Genomic DNA, 22,229 nt, shown 5'->3' on the forward strand with positions numbered 1-22,229 from the left:
ACCGACGGATCCGGGAAACGCCTGACTCCATTTCCACATTTTTCCGGGGAAAAATGGGATCGAACCACGGACCCTGCATTTGGAATTTTCTCTTTTTACACATCTTCTATCTCTATATATAAAAGCCCAGTGACCGGAACGGCGGAACGACCAGATGACCCAGAACAGCCAACCGGCCTGATCCGGGCCCCAATCGCCCCCCCCCCCGGGCTGGTCCTGCCCCCAATCGGCCCCCAACACCTCCATCGGGGGCAGAGCCAGCCAGCCAACAGCCCATGGCCTCGGCCCCCGGACGGCCAAGCCCCAGATCACCCCCGCACCCCGATCAGGGGCTAACCCCTTGTGGCAACTCCCCCTGCCATCCCGGCCCAATGGGAACCCATCAGGGCAGGTCGGTGGACCCAATCTGTGCACGAATTGGTGCACCGGGCCACTAGCATAGATATAAAAGCCTAAGCTACCGTTCGACCGGTAGCTATGACGTGCACTGACCACCAGGGGGCAGACGCTCAACGCACAGGCATGGAAACAAGGAACAGACTGATGAATCTCAGAGGGAAGGGGGGAGGGGGGCGGGCGGGAAGAGATTAACCAAAGATCTTCTATGCATCCTAGAGGCCCGGTGCACGAATTTGTACACAGATTTGTCGCTCAGCCGGGCCTGCAGGGATCGGGCTGAAACCGGCTCTCCGACATCCCCCGAGGGGTCCCGGATTGGGAGAGGTGCAGGTCAGGCCGAGGGCATGAATGCATGGGCTTGAATCCATGCACCGGGCCTCTCGTATGTATATGTTTTCAGAGAGAAAGGAAGAGGGAAAGAGAAACGTCAATGATGACAGAGAACCACGGATCGGCTGCCTCCTGCACGCCCCCTACTGGGGATGGAGCCCACGACCAGGACATGTGCCCTGACCGGGAATCGAACCCTGACCTCCTGCTTCATATGCACAGGCACGCTCAATGCACAGGCACGGAAACAAGGAACAGACTGATGCATCTCAGAGGAAAGGGGGGAGGGGGGAGGTCGACGTTCAACCCCTGAGCCACGCCGGTCGAGCGTGACATTTTCAGTCGTAAAATATTCCGTAAGACTTCAAGTACGTACAAAAGCGCTGTTTTGTTTTTTTTTAAAGGATACAAAATAGATTGACAAATCAAAGCAACGTAAAAAAATAGACCAAAAAACCCCACAAAACACACAAACAGTGCCCCTATGATGAAGAATATGGGTTTTACGTGGAAGGATTTAGAAATAATTTACAGGATCAACACTGTAGAAAAACCCTAAATGTCAAAAAAAAAAAAAAAATAAGGAACGGTTAATAAGTGAAGCCGCGACCTTCTTTCTGAGAGAATGAGTCATGAAAAATGATGCTTCTAAGGACTTTTTGATAAACCCACGTGATTCCTGCTATAATATTCTGGGAAATATAATCTTCAAAACGGTACCACGATAGATACAGAATCAGACATCTAAGATAGACGTAAAGATAGGAAAGGATTGCTATAAATATGGGCATAATCTATACTAATAAAAGGGTAATAGGCTAATTAGAACAGACATTTTCCAGTACTCCTTCCGGACAAAGCCACGGCGGGGGGGGCTGAGGCAGACGTGGTTAGGGGCGATCAGGCTGAGAGGGGAGGGCAGTTAGGGGCGATCAGGCTGGCAGGGGAGGGCAGTTAGGGGCGATCAGGCCGGCAGGGGAGGGCAGTTAGGGGTGATCAGGAAGGCAGGGGAGGGCAGTTAGGGGCGATCAGGCCGGCAGGGGAGAGCAGTTGGGGGCGATCAGGGCAGCAGGGAAGGGCAGTTAGGGGCGATCAGGCCGGCAGGGGAGGGCAGTTAGGGGCGATCAGGCCGGCAGAGGAGGGCAGTTAGGGGCGATCAGGGTGGCAGGGGAGGGCAGTTAGGGGCGATGAGGCCGGTAGGGGAGAGCAGTTAGGGGCTATCAGGCCGGCAGGGGAGAGCAGTTAGGGGCGATCAGGCCGGCAGGGGAGGGCAGTTAGGGGCGATCAGGCCAGCAGGGGAGAGCAGTTAGGGGCGATCAGGCCGGCAGAGGAGGGCAGTTAGGGGCAATCAGGGCGGCAGGGGAGGGCAGTTAGGGGCGATCAGGCCGGCAGGGGAGAGCAGTTAGGGGCGATCAGGCCGGCAGGGGAGGGCAGTTAGGGGCGATCAGGAAGGCAGGGGAGAGCAGTTAGGGGCGATCAAGGTGGCAGTGGAGGGCAGTTAGGGGCGATCAGGCCGGCAGGGGAGGGCAGTTAGGGGCGATCAGGGTGGCAGGGGAGGGCAGTTAGGGGCGATCAGGCCAGCAGGGGAGGGCAGTTAGGGGCGATCAGGAAGGCAGGGGAGAGCAGTTAGGGGCGATCAAGGTGGCAGAGGAGGGCAGTTAGGGGCGATCAGGGTGGCAGGGGAGGGCAGTTAGGGGCGATGAGGCCGGTAGGGGAGAGCAGTTAGGGGCAAGCAGGCTGGCAGAGGAGGATGGTTAGGGGCGATCAGGCCGGCAGGCAGGCAGGTGAGCAGTTAGGAGCCAGCGGTCCCAGATTGCGAGAGGGTGCAGGCCTGGATGACGGACCCCCCGCCCTCATGTACAAATTCCGTGCACCAGGCCTCTAGTCTATATATATATATGCAAAGTGTCCCTGAGGGAGTTCGACCGGGAGACCAGGAGTTCGATTGCTCCCTATGACGTGCTGACCACCAGGGGGCGGTGCAGAATGAAGGAAGGCCGCAGCCGGCAGCCAGAAGGCCCCAATCGGCCCTGATCGCCGGCCAGGCCTAGGGACCCTACCGTGAGCAAATTCCGTGCACCAGGCCTCTAGTTCCAACATAAACACAGTGAAAAGTCACTGTGGCTTTGCACAATATACATTATAATATAGGTATCGTCCTGGAAATGACAGGATTTTTATATTATGAGTTATAGACACTGTGTTAGTGTCTATGGGATACGTACAGATATATGCATACATTAGAAACGATACAGACAGAGATAAACATCTATAATAATGAAAGAGCAATATGCTAATTAGACCGGCCGGCCGGACGACCTTCGGGACGAAGCCAGGGCTGCAAGGGCCAAGCCCTTCGCACGAATTTCATGCATTGAGCCTCTACTGTAGATATAAATAGGCAACTAGCATCTAAATTTCAAATATTCAGAAAATGGCCCTGCCTTGTTTGGCTCAGTGGATAGAGCATCGGCCTGTGGATTGAAGGGTCCCGGGTTCGATTCCCGGTCAAGGGCACATGCCCGGGTTGCGGGCTTTATCCCCAGTAGGGGGCATGCAGGAGGCGGCCGATCCATGATGCTCTCTCATCACGGATGTTTCTTCTCTCTCTCTCTCTCTCTCCCTTCTCCTCTGAAATCAGTAAAAATATATCAGGAAACAATAATAAAATCAAATATTCATAAAACTGCTACCGTCAGGTATAAAAATCGTGTCGTGCTTCATCACTGTCGTGCGAAGTGACGATTCATACTCTTCAAACCTTCTGCGTTCCCTTGAATACGCGTTTTTCTCCGCAAGAAAAAAAAAAAAAGCGTCTTCTAAAAGCTCTTTGGAGAAAGCCGCCGTCGGCGTTAAATGATTTATTCATCAGAGAGGCCCCGTGCGCACAACTCGAACGCAGAAGGCTTCTGGCGATAGACTGAAGCGATGACCCCCCCCCCTCCCTGCCCTGAGTGCGTATTAAAATTTCATGCTGACACCGGCCTCACGACGGGCAGAGAATGAGATCACCTTCTCGAATGTCCATCGGGAGGCGAGATGCGTGTGGCTACGCCGACCGGCATTCCAAAAACCCTACGTTCATCCGATGGGCGTGAGGGGTCAGTAATACTCTCCTTCAACGCGGGGCCTGTCCATATCTATAGAATAAAAGCCTCCTATGCTAAGTGGCCAGTCATTCAGTCAGCCGTTCCACCAATCAAAGCGTAACATGCTAACGATAGGCGAAGGCCGCTCAACTGCTTGCTATGACGTGCACTGACCACCAGGGGGCAGATGCTCTGACCGATAGGCTAGCTTGCTGCTGGGGTCCGGCCGATTGAGACTGAGCAAGAGAGGCCAGGCTGAGGGACCCCACTGGTGCACGAATTTGTGCACCGGGACTCTAGTGTATATATATATATAAAAGCCAAGCGGCCGTAAGGACCAGAACGAACAGAGTCACCAGTTGCTAGGACGCACACCGTGGCCGCCCATTCGCCCCGATCGAGGGTGGGGCCGGCTGGTCGACCTCCCGCGGACCCTCATCCTGGCCGGCCTGGCTCCCGATCGGCCCTGATTGGGCCGGGCTGGCGAGACCACAACGGTGCACGAATTCGTGCACTGGGCCTCTAGTTGATCAAAAAATGCGAGGATGTCCGGCCAGCGTGGCTCAGGGGTTGAGCATCGACCTCGGACCAAGGAGGTCATGGGTTCGATTCCCGGTCAAGGGCACAGGCCTGGGTTGTGGGCTCGATGTCCAGTAGGGGGCGTGCAGGAGGCGGCCGGTCCATGATTTGCTCTCATCATGGATGTTTCTCTCTTTCTCCCTCTCCCTTCCTCTCTGAAATCAATATAAACATAATAATAATAATAATAATAATAATGCACAATAATAATAATAATAAAGCACAATAATAATAATAATAATAATAATAAAAACCTGTCAATGTTGGCACAGGAATCCAGGAACAGGTATGAGTTTTGCCCATAATTGGGTGAGGTTTTTCTGTTTGATTTTTTTTTTCTTCCCCAAAAGAATGGAGATTAGGATTAGGGGCAGAAAGGATGCAAAAACAAAACAAAACAAAGCAAAAAAAAAAACCACTGAGGATTGAAGAAGTATTTCTCAGCTGTCAATTAAAAGTACCTTGTATACGTCCTGACCGGTGTGGCTCAGTGGGTAGAGCATCGGCCTGCGGACTCAAGGGTCCCGGGTTCGAGTCCCGGTCGAGGGCATGTACCTGGGTTGCGGGCACATCCCCAGTGGGGGGGGGGCGTGCAGGAGGCGGCCGGTCCGTGATTCTCTCTCGTCATGGATGCTTCTCTCTCTCCCTGTCCCTTCCTCTCTGAAATCAATACAAATATTTTTTTAAAAAAAATTCAATTATAAAATAAAACACAGAGGAAAACGCACGCCGTCTGCGCCTCTCAAGTACCTGGGGCTATTGACGCCCGTTCAAGTGCCCAGCCCCTGCGAGCGCGTCTCTGTTCTGTGCCAACACAACGCAGCACGAGGACCCTCCACCGGCCCTGCCGTTGCCGCCGCGTAATGAGGATCACGCCCCTGACGACGCGGCTCAATTTCTGGGCGACGTCCCCCGAATCCGTCCGTGAGCAGATTCCCGGGACCTTGCTCTGTCTGCTCTTCCGGCCACATTCCGAGAGAGGGGGGGCTGTGACCTGGGGGATTCTCCAAAAATTATCTGACCTTCGGAGCCGCTGCCAGAAAAAAAAAAAATCCTTGTCCGGCTGGTGTGGCTCAGTGGTTTGTGTCTAGCACCCTGTGAACCAGGAGGTCAGGGTTCGAATCCGGGTCAAGGGCACAGGCCCGGGTTGCGGGCTCGATCCCCAGTAGGGGGCGTGTGGGAGGCAGCCGGTCCGTGATTCTCTCTCTTCTTGGATGTTTCTATCCCTCTCCCTTCCTCTCTCTCCCTTTCCATAATCAATAAAAACATATTTTTTAAAAAAGAGAGAAGGAATTCCTGGCTTGGGAGTTCTTCGCATCCATTACTATCCAGTTTTTCTTTCTTTTTTATGTTTATTTTTTTTCCTCTAAGGCAATGCAATTGATACCTCATATTTAAGCCATCCTGGCTCCCCAATATGAGTGACATGATCTAATTATTGAGATTACTAGAGGCCCGGTGCACGAAATTCGTGCACAGTGGGATGTCCCTCAGCCCGGCCAGCACCCGCTCCAATCTGGGACCCCTCGAGGGATGTCCGACTGCCGGCTTAGGCCCGATCCCGTAGGGGTCGGTCGTCCCTCTCGCAATCCAGGAACGCTGGCTCCTAACCACTCACCTGCCTGCCTGCCTGACCGCCCCTAACCACTCTGCCTGCCAGCCTTCTCACCCCCAAATGTCCCCCTGCCGACCTGCTCACCCCCAACTGCCCTCCCCACCAGCCAGATCTCCCCCAACTGCCCTCCCCACCAGCCTGATCACCCCTAACCACCTCTGCCTCGGCCCCGCCACCATGGCTTTGTCCGGAAGGACGTCCGGAAGGTCTTCCGGTCTAATTAGCATATTACCCTTTCATTAGTATAGATTTCCTATGCCCTGGCCGGTTTGGCTTGCTGGAGAGAGCGTCTTCCCTCACCCGGACTGAAAGGCACAGGGTTCGATTCCAGTCCAGGGTTCAATTCCGGTCTAGGGTTCGAATCCAGTCCAGGGCAAAGCCCTGGGTTGAAAGGCTCAACCTCCAGCCCTGGTTGGGGTGAGTGTGGGAGGCAACCAATCCAGGTGTGTGTCTGACATCACAGGAAGTTTCTCTCTCTCTCCATCCCTTACACTCTCCCTCTAAAAAAAAAAAAAAAAATCGATGGAAAAATATCCGCAGGTGAGGATTACCAAAAAAGACCAAAAAAAAAGATCATTTCGTGAAGTTTAAACACCTTAAATGATTTTTCCATCTTTGAGATTCAAATAAGTGGCATCGAGGTGTCGATAACGTTCAAAAAGCTGAAATATCTAACTGTCGCTTATTGGTTTAAAGTAAAGACCATAGGGATGGGTGTTAACTAATGAGGCTCTACTACCTCGGATAAAAAACAAATATATATAATATATACACAAACACACACACACACACACACACACACACACATACACACACTAATAAAATGGTAATATGCTAATTAGACCAGGAGACCTTCCGGACGTCCTTCTGGACAAAATCATGGTGGCAGGGCTGAGGCAGAGGTGGTTAGGGGGCAATCAGGCCGGCAGGGGAGGGCAGTTGGGGGCGATCAGGCCGGCAGGGGAGGGCAGTTGGGGGTGATCAGGCCGGCAGGGGAGGGCAGTTGGGGGCGATCAGGCCAGCAGGGGAGGGCAGTTGGGGGTGAGGGCGATCAGGCTGGCAGGGGAGGCAGTTGGGGGCGATCAGGCTGGCAGGAGAGGCAGATGGGGGCGATCAGGCTGGCAGGAGAGGCAGATGGGGGCGATCAGGCCGGCAGGGGAGGCAGTTGGGGGCGATCAGGCCGGCAGGGGAGGGCAGTTGGGGGCGATCACGCCGGCAGGGGAGGCAGTTGGGGGTGATCAGGCCGGCAGGGGAGGCAGTTGGGGGTGATCAGGCCGGCAGGGGAGGCAGTTGGGGGTGATCAGGCCGGCAGGGGAGGCAGTTGGGGGTGATCAGGCCGGCAGGGGAGGCAGTTAGGGGCGATCAGGCCGGCAGGGGAAGCAGTTGGGGGCGATCAGGCTGGCAGGAGAGGCAGATGGGGGCGATCAGGCCGGCAGGGGAGGCAGTTGGGGGTGATCAGGCCGGCAGGGGAGGGCAGTTGGGGGCGATCACGCCGGCAGGGGAGGCAGTTGAGGCTATCAGGCCAGTGGCCACAGTGGTTAGGGGCGATCAGGCAGGCAGGCAGGTGAGCAGTTGGGAACCAGCGGTCCCAGATTGCAAGAGGGTGTTAATCAGGCTGAGGGACACCCCGCCCCCTCCCCCCTGCACGAATTCATGCACCGGACCTCTAGCGTATGTACACACACACACACACACACACACACACACACACAGATACGTGGCAGTCAGCTCTTTGCTGAATCAAAGCTACGTTTTATGTACGTATTTACTCGTGAGATTTCCTCAAAACGCAAGCCACCGTTTTACAAGCCGAGCACCGGACAGCGTCTTAGGTCTAATCCGCTCTGCAAACACGACGCGGGAAGAATGCCATTAGATTCCCATGGAAATGCTTCTTTGCCGTTTTAAACAAGTCTCTCTCTTTTTTTTTTTGGTCTTTTTTTTTTTTCTATTCCTCCCTGACTTTGCGATCCATCCGTCCGTCTAAGTGCCTTCATCTTCCCTTTAATATTTTAAGAACCTCTGAGTCATCGCTATGCAGCAAAACTGAAGAGAGCTACGGGGAGAGGGAGAGAGAGAGAGGAAGGTAGGGGTAAGGGAGGGAGGGTGAGCAATGGGGGGAGGGGGAGAGGGAGAGAAGAAAAGGGTGAAAATGGGGGGAAAAAATCCCTAACACGTGCCAGGATGTGGGCAGGGGTGATACACACAGAACGGCGACGCCCCACAACCTCCGTAGGGACAGGCACACAGTAGGGGGTTTTCAGGACAGGGGTCCGCCCTCCTCATCTCTACGCGGCCAGCTCTAGGTCACCTGGAGGCCGATGGCGGGCGTACAGCACGTGCCCAACAGGAGGATGGGTGCGCGGGGAGCCGGGGACCATGACTCTGTGCTAAAGCCAGAAGCGAGTTCCAGGAAGGGGATGCATGGAGGCCGCCCAGTTTCCTTCTGTTTTAAAAGAAAATGTCTATTTTCTATATTGATCTCAGAGAGGAAGGGTGAGGAAACGTCAATGATGAGGATCATCCGTCTGCTGCCTCCTGCACCCCCCCACCTCCTCATGGGGACTCCGCCCCTTCAGCTAGACTCCGCCCCTTCAGCTAGACTCCGCCCACACCACGTCAGCTAGACACCACCCACCTCCTGGGCCAGACTCCGCCCACCTCCTCAGCTAGACTCCGCCCACCTCCTGGGCCAGACTCCGCCCCCACCACATCAGCTAGACACCGCCCACCTCCTGGGCTAGACTCCGCCCACCTCCTCAGCTAGACTCCGCCCACTTCCTGGGCTAGACTCCGCCCCCACCTCCTGGGCCAGACTCCGCCCACCTCCTGGGCTAGACTTCTCTCCCACCTCCTCGGCTAGACTCCACCCACCTCCTGGGCTAGACTCCGCCCCTTAAGCTAGACTCCGCCCACACCACGTCAGCTAGACACCGCCCACCTCCTGGGCTAGACTCCGCCCACCTCCTCAGCTAGACTCCGCCCACTTCCTGGGCTAGACTCCGCCCCCACCTCCTGGGCTAGACTCCACCCACCTCCTGGGCTAGACACCGCCCACCTCCTGGGCCAGACTCCGCCCACCCCCTGGGCTAGACTCCGCCCCCACCTCCTGGGCCAGACTCCGCCCACCTCCTGGGCCAGACTCCGCCCACCCCCTGGGCTAGACTCCGCCCCCACTTCCTGGGCTAGGCTCCGCCCCCACCTCCTGGGCTAGACTCCACCCACCTCCTGGGCTAGACACCGCCCACCTCCTGGGCCAGACTCCGCCCACCTCCTGGGCCAGACTCCGCCCACCCCCTGGGCTAGACTCCGCCCCCACCTCCTGGGCTAGACTCCGCCCCCACCTCCTGGGCTAGACTCCACCCACCTCCTGGGCTAGACTCCACCCACCTCCTCAGCTAGACGCCACCCCCTCCTGGGCTACACTCCGCCCACCTCCTCAGCTAGACTCCGCCCACCTCCTCAGCTAGACTCCGCCCACCTCCTGGGCTAGACACCGCCCCCACCTCCTCAGCTAGATGCCAAGCCCTCCAAGTCAGCTAGACTCTGCCCCCACCTCCTGGGCTAGACTCCGCCCCCACCTCCTGGGCTAGACTCCGCCTACCTCCTGGGCTAGACTCCGCCCCCACCTCCTGGGCCAGACTCCGCCCACCTCCTGGGCCAGACTCCGCCCACCCCCTGGGCTAGACTCCGCCCCCACCTCCTGGGCCAGACTCCGCCCACCTCCTCAGCTAGACTCCGCCCACCTCCTGGGCCAGACTCCGCCCCCACCTCCTCAGCTAGACTCTGCCCCCACCTCCTGGGCTAGACTCCGCCCCCACCTCCTGGGCTAGACTCCGCCCCCACCTCCTGGGCTAGACTCCGCCTACCTCCTGGGCCAGACTCCGCCCACCTCCTGGGCCAGACTCCGCCCACCCCCTGGGCTAGACTCCGCCCCCACCTCCTGGGCTAGACTCCGCCCACCTCCTGGGCTAGACTCCGCCCCCACCTCCTGGGCTAGACTCCGCCCCCACCTCCTGGGCTAGACTCCACCCACCTCCTCAGCTAGACGCCACCCCCTCCTGGGCTACACTCCGCCCACCTCCTCAGCTAGACTCCGCCCACCTCCTGGGCTAGACACCGCCCCCACCTCCTCAGCTAGACGCCAAGCCCTCCAAGTCAGCTAGACTCTGCCCCCACCTCCTGGGCTAGACTCCGCCCCCACCTCCTGGGCTAGACTCCGCCCCCACCTCCTGGGCTAGACTCCGCCCCCACCTCCTGGGCTAGACTCCGCCCCCACCTCCTCAGCTAGACCCTGCCCCCACCTCCTCACATAGACTCCGCCCTCTGAGCTAGCCTATCTCGCCTTTCTAACTATCATCTAACTAACTACCTATCTATCTCATTTATCTATCATCTATCATTCTATCTATTACGTATCAATTCACCTTGTTTGTCCATCTATCTGTCCATCCATCCATCCATCCATTCATTCATCCATTTATCCATTATATCTACCTATCTATCTACCTACCTACCTATCTCATTTATCTATCATCTATCAGTCTATCTACCTATCAATTCATCCTATCTGTCCATCCAGCCAGCCAGCCATTCATTTATCCATTGTATCTATCTGTGTATCTACTATCTAGCTAGCTAGCTAGCTATACTACCTATCTATGTATCAGTCTATATCATCTATCTACCTATCATCTATCTATCTATCTATCTATCTATCTATCTATCATCTATCTATCTATCATCTATCATCTATCTATCTATCTATCATCTATCTATCTATCTATCTATCTATCTATCTATCTATACTATCTAACTATGTAACAGTCTATCTATCTGTCGTCTATTTATCAGTTTATCTGGCTGTCTAGCTATTTATCAATCCATCCAATCTATACATCCATCCACTCACTCATCCATTTCAACATTGTATCTGTCTATATACCTGTCATCATCTATCTATCTATCTATCTATCTATCTATCTATCTATCCATCTACCTATTATCTATCCATTCCATTATCTAACTCTATGTATGTATCCATCCATACATCTACCTCCGTATCGACATAAGCCTATCCGCTATGTGTCACATATCTGCACCCATTTTGTATGTTTACATTAACATATAATACAGGTGACACGTACACTTATAGGCGACATTACAACGCAGAACGATGTCTCCGTGATCCAGGACAGGGCCAGATGAATTCCCTTCATCCCACACAAACAGTCCAAGGACTGTGGACGCAGAGTGGGCGTCGAGGCTAAACAGCCCTCCTCCCCCAACGCAGGAGCCGACAGGAAGGCAATTACAGCAATGCCTCGCGGACAGCCGTCAATACAAATGTGCCAACACAAAATAGACCCATAATCATATCTGTTTAAATAAAATCCGGCCAGCTCCCTAGGGCTCCCCGGCCTCTGAACCAGGCCGGTCACGGGTTCGATTCCCAATCAGGGCACAGGTTCCGGGTGGTGGGCTTGATCCCCAGCAGGGGGCGTGCGGGAGGCAGCCGATGCGTGATTCTCTCTCATGATGGACGTTTCTATCTCTCCCTCCCTCTCCCTTCCTCTCTGAAATCAATAAAAAATACACACGGAGTGGCCAGATGATGATGATCACCCCATCCGTCCTTCCTTGACACTTCGGAAAACACAGAATATTGGAAACTTCCTAAGCAAATACTCTCAAGGTTTTATTATAATTATTACTAGGGGCCCGGTGCACAAAATTCGTGCACAGAGGTGTGGGGTCCCCTGAGCCCAGCCTGCACCCTCTCCAATCCGGGAGCCCTTGGGGCATGTCCGACTGCTGGTTTAGGCCCGATCCCAGCCTAAGCCAGCGGTCGGACATCCCTCTCACAAGCCGGGACCACAGGTTCTTAACTGCTCACCTGCCTGCCTGCCTGCCTGATCGCCCCTAACTGCCCTCCCCTGCCAGCCTGATCGCCCCTAACTGCCCTCCCCTGCCAGCCTGATCGCCCCTAACCCTTTCTGCCTGCCAGCCTGATGCCCCTAACTGCCCTCCCCTGCTGGCCTGATCTCCCCTAACTGCCCTCCCCTGCCAGCCTGATCGTCCCTAACTGCTCTCCCCTGCCGGCCTGATCGCCCCTAACTGCCCTCCCCTGCCGGCCTGGTCGCCCCTAACTGCCCTCCCCTGCTGGCCTGATCCCCTTAACTGCTCCCCCCTGCTGGCCTGATCTCTCCTAACTGCCCTCCCCTGCCAGCCTGATCGTCCCTAACTGCTCTCCCCTGCCGGCCTGATCGCCCCTAATTGCCCTCGCCTGCCGGCCTGATCGCCCCTAACTGCCCTCCCCTGCCAGCCTGATCACCCCTAACCCCCTCTGCCTGCTGGCCTGGTCACCCCCCACCCCCCCGCTGGCCTGGTCGCCCCACACAGCCTGCTGGTCATTATGGTTACTGTGCCGGCGTCCCAGACAATTTGCATATTCTTCTATTATTAGCATAGATTATTTGCATAACAACTTCACTTCATTGGACGGATGGGGTGGTCATCATATCTGGCCACTCAGTGTGTGTGTGTGTGTGTGTGTGTGTGTATAATATATGTATGTAGGGTGTCCCAAAATTCACGCAAGAAGTAATTTTGATAGAAAACACAGGTTTTCATTAAAAATTGTAAATTTTTTATTGATTCATAAAGGACACAGTCTAGGGTTAAGTATGGAATAGCACATCGGGTCCATGGCCTCCCCGGCGTTGCTGGCACAGACGCAAAGCCGCGGTCTCCATGGGTCTTCCTTGTCCCTGCTCCTGGGCCATCATTGGTCCTTGGTGATGCTGATCGAATCGAAGGGATTGACATCCAAGGGCAACAGATATTAGAATCTGATTCGATAAACCGAGTCAAATCGGTCTTTTATGTTTTGTTGTTGTTGTTAATGCTCACGCAGAATTCAAATCTTGCGTGAATTTTGGGACACGATATAGATATAGATGATATAGATATAGATATAGATATAGATATAGATATAGATATAGATATAGAGATAGATATAGATATATAGATGATAGATATATAGATATAGATGATAGATGATAGATATAGATGATATATAGAGATAGAGATAGAGATGATATAGATATAGATATAGATATAGATATAGATATAGATGATACAGATATAGATATAGATGATATAGATATAGATATAGGTGATAGATATAGATATAGGTGATATAGATATAGATATAGATATAGATGATATATAGATAGAGATAGAGATAGAGATGATATAGAGATATAGATATAGTGATGAAGTAGCAACAAGAATAATGTTATGGTTGGGGGTCCCCACAGCACCAGGAGCTGTATTCAAGGGTCGCGGCCTTAGGAAGGTTGAGAACCACTGATATAGATAGATATATAGATATAGATATAGATATAGATATAGATATAGATATAGATATAGATGATACAGATATAGATATAGATGATATAGATATAGATATAGGTGATAGATATAGATATAGGTGATATAGATATAGATATAGATATAGATGATATATAGATAGAGATAGAGATAGAGATGATATATATAGATATAGATATAGATATAGATATAGATATAGATATAGATAATACAGATATATAGATGATATAGATATAGATATAGGTGATAGATATAGGTGATATAGATATAGATATAGATATAGATGATATATAGATAGAGATAGAGATAGAGATAGAGATAGAAATGATATAGAGATATAGATATAGATATAGATATAGATAGAGATAGAGATAGAGATAGAGATAGAGATATAGATATAGTGATGAAGTAGCAACGAGAATAATGTTATGGTCGGGGGTCCCCACAGCACGAGGAGCTGTATTCAAGGGCTGCGGCCATAGGAAGGTTGAGAACCACTGTGTTGAGGGCTCTCGCCACAATGACATCCCATAAAAACTGACATCTGGGATGATTGACATCCTAATTCAGGGCCCAGGCACCCGTCAGGCATTATTAACCCGCACGGACCCACCTGATCCCCAACATCAACACCCAGAACCCAGAAGGTCCGATTCTGTCACCCCACACCGGCCCCCGGAGGCTGCGACAGGTCGCTATCGGCATAACGTCATTTCATTTTATTTTATTGATTACAGAGAGGCAGGGAGAGGGAGAGAGAGAGAGAAACATCCACGATGAGAGAGAATCATGGACCGGCCGCCTCCCGCACGCCCCCGACTGGGGATGGAGCCCGCAACCCGGGCCTGTGCCCTTGACCGGGAATCGAACCCTGGCCTCCAGGTTCATAGGTCGATGCTCAAACACGGAGCCGTGCCGGCCGAGCTACATAACATAATCCTATATAATAAAAGCCTAATATGCTAAGTGTCTGGTTGTCTGGTCGGCTGCTCAACCAATCAAAGCGTAATATGCTAATGATATGCAAAGGCCGCTCAACTGCCTGCTATGACGTGCACTGACCACCAGGGGGCAGACACTCCGAATGGTAGGTGAGCTTGCTGCTGGGGTCCGGCCGATTGGGATTGAGCGAGACGGGTCGGACATGCCCTGGAGCCCTCCCGGAGCCTTAGTTCGGCCAGCGATTCCCCGGGGCCTACCTTCCATGCATGGGCCGAGTTTACGGGCTGTTGATCGATGTTTGGTTGAGTAAAACCATCCACCGAGAGAAATTCCCCTCCGATATGTCCATTCAAGGCCCTTAAAAGACCCGGGTGGGGAGTGCAGGCTGGGGCAGCCACTGCGGGAGACAGTGTGGAGGTTCCTCAAAAAATTAAACAGGGAACTGCCATGTGACCCAGCGATGCCATTTCTAGGAATCTATCCTAAGAAACCCAAAACACCCATCAGAAAGGATATATGCACCCCGATGTCCATAGCAGCGCCATTGACAAGCGCTAAGATCTGGAACAGCCCAAGTGCCCATCCACAGACGAGTCGATTAAAAAAACTGTGGTTCATCGACACCGTGGAATAGTATTCAGCCCTGAAAAAGGAAGAACTCTTACTATTTGCAACAGCACGGAGGGACCTGGGGAGCAGGATGCTGATAGAGCGTCGGCCTGTGGACTGAAGGGTCCTGGGTTCGATTCCTGGTCCAGGCCACGTGCCCGGGTAGTGGGCTGGATCCCCAGTAGGGGGCGTTCAGGAGGCAGCTGATCAATGATTCTCTCATCATGGATGTTTCTCTCTCTCTCTCTCTCCCTTCCTCTCTGAAATCAATAAGAAATATTAAAAAAAAATGGAACTGCCATTTGACCCAGTGATCCCACGTCTAGGAATCTATCCTAAGAAACCCCAAAACAGCCATTAGAAAGAATGCATGCACCCCAATGTACATAGCAGCGCCATTTACAATCACTAAGATCTGGAAACAGCCCAAGTGCCCATTAGCAGACGAGTCGATTAAAAAAACTGTGGTCCACCTACAACGTGGAATAGTATGCAGCCCTGAAAAAGGAAGAACTCTTACCATTTGCAACAGCACGGAGGGACCTGGGGAGCAGGATGCTGAGAGAAATAAGCCGGTCGGAGAAACATAAATATCCCATGATCTCACTCATTTGTAGAATCTAATGAACAACATATACTGAGGAACACAAATAGAGCCAAAGAGGAAAAATTAAAAATGGAACTCTGGCCCTGGCTGGTGTGGCTCAGCGGATAGAGCGTCGGCCTGTGGACTGAAGGGTCCCGGGTTTGATTCCTGGTCCACGGCACATGCCCAAGTTGCGGACTGGATCCCCAGTGGGGGGCCTGCAGGAGGAAGCCAGTCCATGATTCTCTCTCATCATTGATGGTTCTATCTCTGTCTCCCTCTCCCTTCCTCTCTGAAATTAATAAGAAATATTTTTTAAAAAATGGAACTCCCATTTGACCCAATGATCCCACTTCTAGGAATCTATCCTAAAAAACACAGAACACCCATCAGAAAGGATATATGCACCCTGATGTCCATAGCAGCGCCACTGACAAGCGCTAAGATCTGGAAACACCCCAAGTGCCCATCAGCAGACGAGTCGATTAAAAAAACTGTCGTTCATCCACACCGTGGAATAGTATGCAGCCCTGAAAAAGGAAGAACTCTTACCATTCGCAACAGCACGGAGGGACCTGGGGAGCATGATGCTGATAGAGCATTAGCCTGTGTACTGAAGGGTCCCAGGTTCGATTCCGGTCAAGGGCACATGCCCAGGTTGCGGGCTGGATCCCCAGTAGGGGGCGTGCAGGAGGCAGCTGATCAATGATTCTCTCTCATCATGGATGTTTCTCTCTCTCTCCCTCTCCCTTCCTCTCTGAAATCAGTAAGAAATATTTTTTAAAAAATGGAACTCCTATTTGACCCAGTGATCCCACTTTTAGGAATCTATCCTAAGAAACCCCGAAACAGCCATTAGAAAGAATGCATGCACCCCAATGTCCATAGCAGCACCATTTACAAGCGCTATGATCTGGAAACAGCCCAAGTGCCCATCCGCAGACGAGTCGATTAAAAAAACTGTGGTCCATCTACACCGTGGAATAGTATGCAGCCCTGAAAAAGGAAGAACTCTTACTATTTGCAACAGCACGGAGGGACCTGGGGAGCAGGATGCTGAGAGAAATAAGCCGGTCGGAGAAAAATAAATATCCCATAATGTCACTCCTACGTGGACTCTAATGAACCAAATAAACTGATGAACAAAATAGACCCAGAGTCATAGAAGCATGAACAGACTGTTGAACCTCCGCGGGAAGGCAGGGGAGGGAGGGTGGGAAGAGACCAACCAATGAATGTGTAGCCATAGATGCATCACCCATGGACATAGTTAGACAATGGGGGGGGGGTGAGGGCCTGGGATGGGGTACGGGAGGGGCAGGGAGAGGTTAATGGGGGGAAAGGAGGACCTATGTAACGATTTCAACAATAAACAGAGTCCTAGCTGGTGTGGCTCAGTGGTTAGAGCGTCAGCCTGCGGACTGAAGGGTCCCGGGTTTGATTCCCAGTCAAGGGCACAGGCCCAGGTTGCGGGCTCGATCCCCAGTGGGGGGCGTGCAGGAGGCGGCCGGTCTATGATTCTCTCTCATCATGAATGTTAATCTCTCTCTCTCTCCCTCTCCCTTCCTCTCTGAAATCAATAAAGGTATATTTTTTAAAAACACACAATAAACATAAACAAAAATAAAAAAACAAGAAAAACAAATCAACAACAACAAGAAAAAGCCCCTTAAAGGCCAAGTTCGGGGGGGGACCACTTTTTGTTGTTGGTTTATTTTTTCCTGTTCATTTGTGGGACTCGACCCCGACCCCAAAGCCGGCCCCCCAAAAAAGGAGGCGGGGCTTGCTGACCTGCCAATCACTCAGCAGAGAACAGTGGTGGCTTTGAAAGGCCTCAGGGAGGTTGTTTGGAGAAAAAGAAATAAAAATAAAAATGACAAGCCTGGAATATCCCGGGGGGAAGGCTGTAACAGTGGATCCGAAACCGGTAGCTGACCTTTAAGACATCGATATCGGTGGTTTTTTAAAAATGTATTTTTATTGATTGCAGAGAGGAAGGGAGAGAGAGGGAAAGATCGATGATGAGATAGAATCACGGACCGGCTGCCTCCTGCACGCCCCCCACTGGTTGGGGATGGAGCCCGCAACCCGGGCCTGTGCCCTTGACCGGGAATCGAACCCGGGACCTCCTGGTTCCTAGGTCGACGCTCAACCCCTGAGCCATGTATTTGCTACATAACAAGCTTCTTCTATGTCGTTTTTTTTAATATATTTTTATTGGGAAAGTATGTACTACTAATTGTAATACTTTAAACAATGAAATAAAATTTAAAATATATTTTTTTATTATTAATTTCAGCGAGGAAGGGAGAGGGAGAGAGAGAAACATCAATGATGAGAGAGAATCACGGATCGGCCGCCTCCTGCAGGCCCCGTACTGGTTGGGGATGGAGCCCGCAACCCCGGCAGGTGCCCTTGACCGGGAATCGAACCCGGGACCTGCTAGTTCATAAGTTGACGCTCAACCACGGAGCCACGGCGACCGGGTCAGACACCAGTTACTTCAGCTACCGAGAAGGCCTCGTCTGTGTTAGAATTCTTTCACATCATCAAGTCAGAAGATAAAGTCTCCCTTCTGAAAGATACAGTGTCCAGAAGGAAAAAATGAAATGAAATGAAATGAAATAATGAAATGAAATGAAATGAAATGAAATACATAAAATAAAATAAAATAAAATAAAACAAAATAAAATAAATTAAATTAAAAAAATAAAAATAAAATAAAATAATAAAATAAAATAAAACAAATAAAATGGAGCAATGGATTTCAACTAAATCTTGACCATATTCCCCCAGTCCCCCAAAAGGTCGAATGACCCTTTCCCAGGGGTCGCCTCAGACCGTCGGAAAACACATCTATAATCACATATTGTTTTTGTGATTGATCACTGTGCTTTCATGGTGTTCCATGTGTCACCATGAAAATGCATCCTGCAGATCAGATGTTTCCATGACGATTCGTAACAGCAGCCACATGACAGTGATGACGTAGCCACGGGAATAATGTTATGGTCGGGGGTCCCCACAGCATGGGGAGCTGTATTCAAGGGCCGCGGCCTGAGGATGGTTGGGAACCACTGATCTATGGGAACATTCTTTTTTTTCTTTCTATTTTTAAATACATTTGTATTGATGTCAGAGAGAAAGGGAGGGAGAGAGAGAGAAACATCGATGATGAGAGAGAATCATGGACCGGCCGCCCCCTGCAGGCCCCACGCTGGGGATGGAGCCCGCAACCCGGGCCTGTGCCCCGACCGGGAATCGAACCCGTGACCTCCTGGTTCCTAGGTGGACGCTCAACCCCTGAGCCACGCCGGCCGGGTTATAGGAAGCATTCTTAAAGAGGGAGACCCTCGCAGAGAATAGAAAGCATAATAATAATACATCTTCGGATCCCACTTCTGACACCAAAATAATAATAATAACAAAAACAATAATACATCATCCTGCACATCCCAGAAAGTACCCACGATTTACTACAAAGAAAATGAAGTTTTTAAAAGGCCACGTTCAGAAATTTGAAACCAGACAAAACCTATGCTGATCATTCATCCACATTCCAAACAAATAAACCCAACAAACAATCAAACAAAGGCTCAAATCTATTCCCTTGTAAATTGAATTATCAGGGAGGACCCTCGTGTAGCCACCTTAGGCAGCAACTGCTCGCTGATCAGATAGCGTTTCTGTCCTTAGATTTTGTAACCGTTAGCGGGCGGCCGGTGGCAGGGCCCCGATGTATATGCACCATGACTTTCTTTAGGGGAAAAAGAAAATTACAAAGAAGAACAATGCTTCCCTCCCAAGAAAACGCTGTCTGGAAAAGGGGCTGACCACCCAGCCCTGATTTTACGATGAAAAACCCATCATCATGAACTTCCTTGCTCACAACCACCGGATTTTCCAAAAAAAAAAAAAAGTTTAAAAAAGATAATAATAATAAATTTCTCGCTTGAACTCAGTGATGTGAAACGGAAGAAATTATTTTCCGTTCTCTTCAATTGGCCTCGAGTTGCGTCTTACGTCTCAAGATGTACGTGCATGCAACCGTCACACATATATCTGTATGCAGATGGGGAAAACGAGACATTTTGGGGGGCATATCCACATACATACGTATGTGTGTGTGTCTTATCTACTCTAATAAAAGAGAAACGTGGAAATTGGTGTCACTCCGCTACGCCCACCAGCCAATCAGGATGAGTATGCAAATGAACCCGACAAAGATGGCGGTTAATTTGCATACCCAAGTGTGGAGCGAAGACGGAAGGCTCCAGCCGTCGGGGGCGAGCAGGACAGCATGCAGAGTGGTTAGGGGCGATCGGGCAGGCAGGCAGGCAGGTGAGCGGTGAGGAGCCAGCGGTGCCGGATTGCGAGAGGGATGTCCGACTGCCGGTTTAGGCCCCGATCCCTGGGGGACATCCCTCCAAAGGGTCCCAGATTGGAGAGGGTGCAGGCCGGGCTGAGGGACACCCCGGTCACCCGCTGTGCACGAATTTCGTGCACCAGGCCCCTAGCGTGTGTGTGTGTGTGTGTGTGTGTGTGTGTGTGGCATGCATGCACACACACACACATATATATGTCACCGACGTTTTCTTGGGTAACAGCATACTGATCTTGGAATCTGAAAAAATATAGATATACAAGCCTTGACTTACGAGCTTAATTCGTTCCGAGACCGAGCTCGTTAAGGAGCTCGTCAACTCAAATCACTCTGTCAACTCAATGCAAAAAATCGGCGGAGAGACAGCTGGTATCTCAAAAAACTCGTTAGTCGGGACACCCCTAAGCCAAGGCCCCACTGTATATATATTTGCCATGAATGGCTTCGGTGCAACTCTTATTTGGGGGGCCAATTTTAAACATGCAGATTTTTTTTTTCCTGATTTCTCTTTTTTTCCTAGGAAGAAGGCATGGCTTGCAACCTTGGGCAGAGCGCGTGCGCGCGCCCCCTCCCCCCCACCGCCCCCCCAACCTTCTTCTTCTCCATCCACAGGGAGAAATGGACCAGGACCCGTCCACACCATCCCATCGCTGGCCACGGCCTCCCACAGCCCAGGACAGGCAGGGGGAATCGTTCTTCATCACTCCCCGCCCCCACCCCCGGCCCCAGCCTGTGCGCACCCAGAAAAGGCAATTTGCTGGCAAGTGGGTCTCCGCCCCCCCACCCCACCCCACCCCAAACGCCTTAAGCGCGCGCGCGCTCGCACCCAAACTGCACAGCCCGCTTCCTCGGGATAACCCGGGATAACCGGATCTCCTCAAACTTTTATTTTTTCTTTCCTTTCCTCTCTCTTCCCTCCCTCCTCCTCCCCCATCGGCATCCGCTCCAATCAGGGTTAAGTGCAGGCTCCCCAGAAGGAAGCGGGCTGGCGCCTCCCCTCCAAACCTCCCCACATTTAGAAAACAGGACCCCGCGAGGCGCGTGGGATGGTGGCTCCCTTTCCAAACGCATAAGCTAGGGGAGCCCAGGACACCCGTCCCCCCAACTGACCAAACAGAAAAGAAAAAGCAAAAAAAAAAAAGAAAAGAAAAGAAAAAAAACCCACGAAGAATCCACATCACCACCTGCTGGTTTCTGTTCGCAAGAGCAACCCCCGGTTCCACAGCGCCCCCCTCCCCCACGCAGCAACCCTCACCCCCCCGCCCCCCAGCTGAAGTTGGGTGCAAAGCACAGGTGGAGGAGGGGGGGTGCCATCCGCGCGCGGCACCCCCAGACCCGGCCCAGCTTCGGGGTCCCGGTCCAGACGCGTGCGCGCGCGCGCGCGCATCCCTCGCCGGCGCGCGCGCGCGCTCGGCCAACCCAGGGCGCCCGGCGGGGGCCACCCCAGCGGCGAACCCCGGAGCCCCCCGCCCCTACCCCCCACCCCCGGCTACTGCCCGCACCCCCTCCCCCTGCGGGTCCCGAAATAGCCGCCTAGTGGCTCCGAAGATGAAGGGGAGGCCCGCACCTGCGAGCCCGCGGAGAGGAAAGGGCCAGAGACAAGGAAAGCCGCAGCCAAAAAAAATACAAATAAAAAAATGCCACCGGGAAGGCGCTGGGGACGCCCCGACCCCCCCGACTCCAACCCCGGAGGTCCTTCGGGGCTCCTCGCCCCCCTGCAAGCGGGACATCTGTTCCCACGGTGGCCCGGGCCAGGCCCCGGGGCTGCGGGGGCTGCAGGCACCCCTACCCGCCCCCCGCAGGCCGCCCCCGCCGCTCCGGGAAGAAAGGGCGCTGTGTCTGGCGGCGAGCAGGCGCCGGGCCCAGAGCTGCGCGCCTCGCAGGGCCCCGAGCCGGGGGCGCAAACCGCGGGCGCCGGCTCGAGCTGCGCCCCCCTCCCGCCCCCCATCCCGGCGCAGGGAACGCAGCTTACCGTCCCCCGCGGGGCGAGCAGGAGCCGGGGCCGGTGGGGAGCGAGCGCGCAGCCGACGGGGGCGTCCTGGAGACGGGGAAGCGAGCGAGTGCGCCCGGGGAGGCGGGCGGGCGGGCGGCTGGCGGCCTGGAGCGCGCGGGGGGAGGGGACCGCCCCGGGGTGGGGGCGCGGGCGGGATTTCGGCCCCTCCCCCCGGCCTCCTCCGGCCCGGGGACCCCCGCATCCTCCCGCAGCCCGGCGGCGCCTCCCAGCCGCACCCCCACCCCCAACGGCCCGGCGTCTCCGCAGGTCGGGCCGCGCGCGCGTGCGGGCGCAGACCCGGGGCGCCT

The sequence above is a fragment of the Myotis nattereri genome, assembly GCF_964212035.1.
Source record: "Myotis nattereri genome assembly, chromosome: Y".
In the NCBI taxonomy this organism is placed as follows: domain Eukaryota; kingdom Metazoa; phylum Chordata; class Mammalia; order Chiroptera; family Vespertilionidae; genus Myotis; species Myotis nattereri.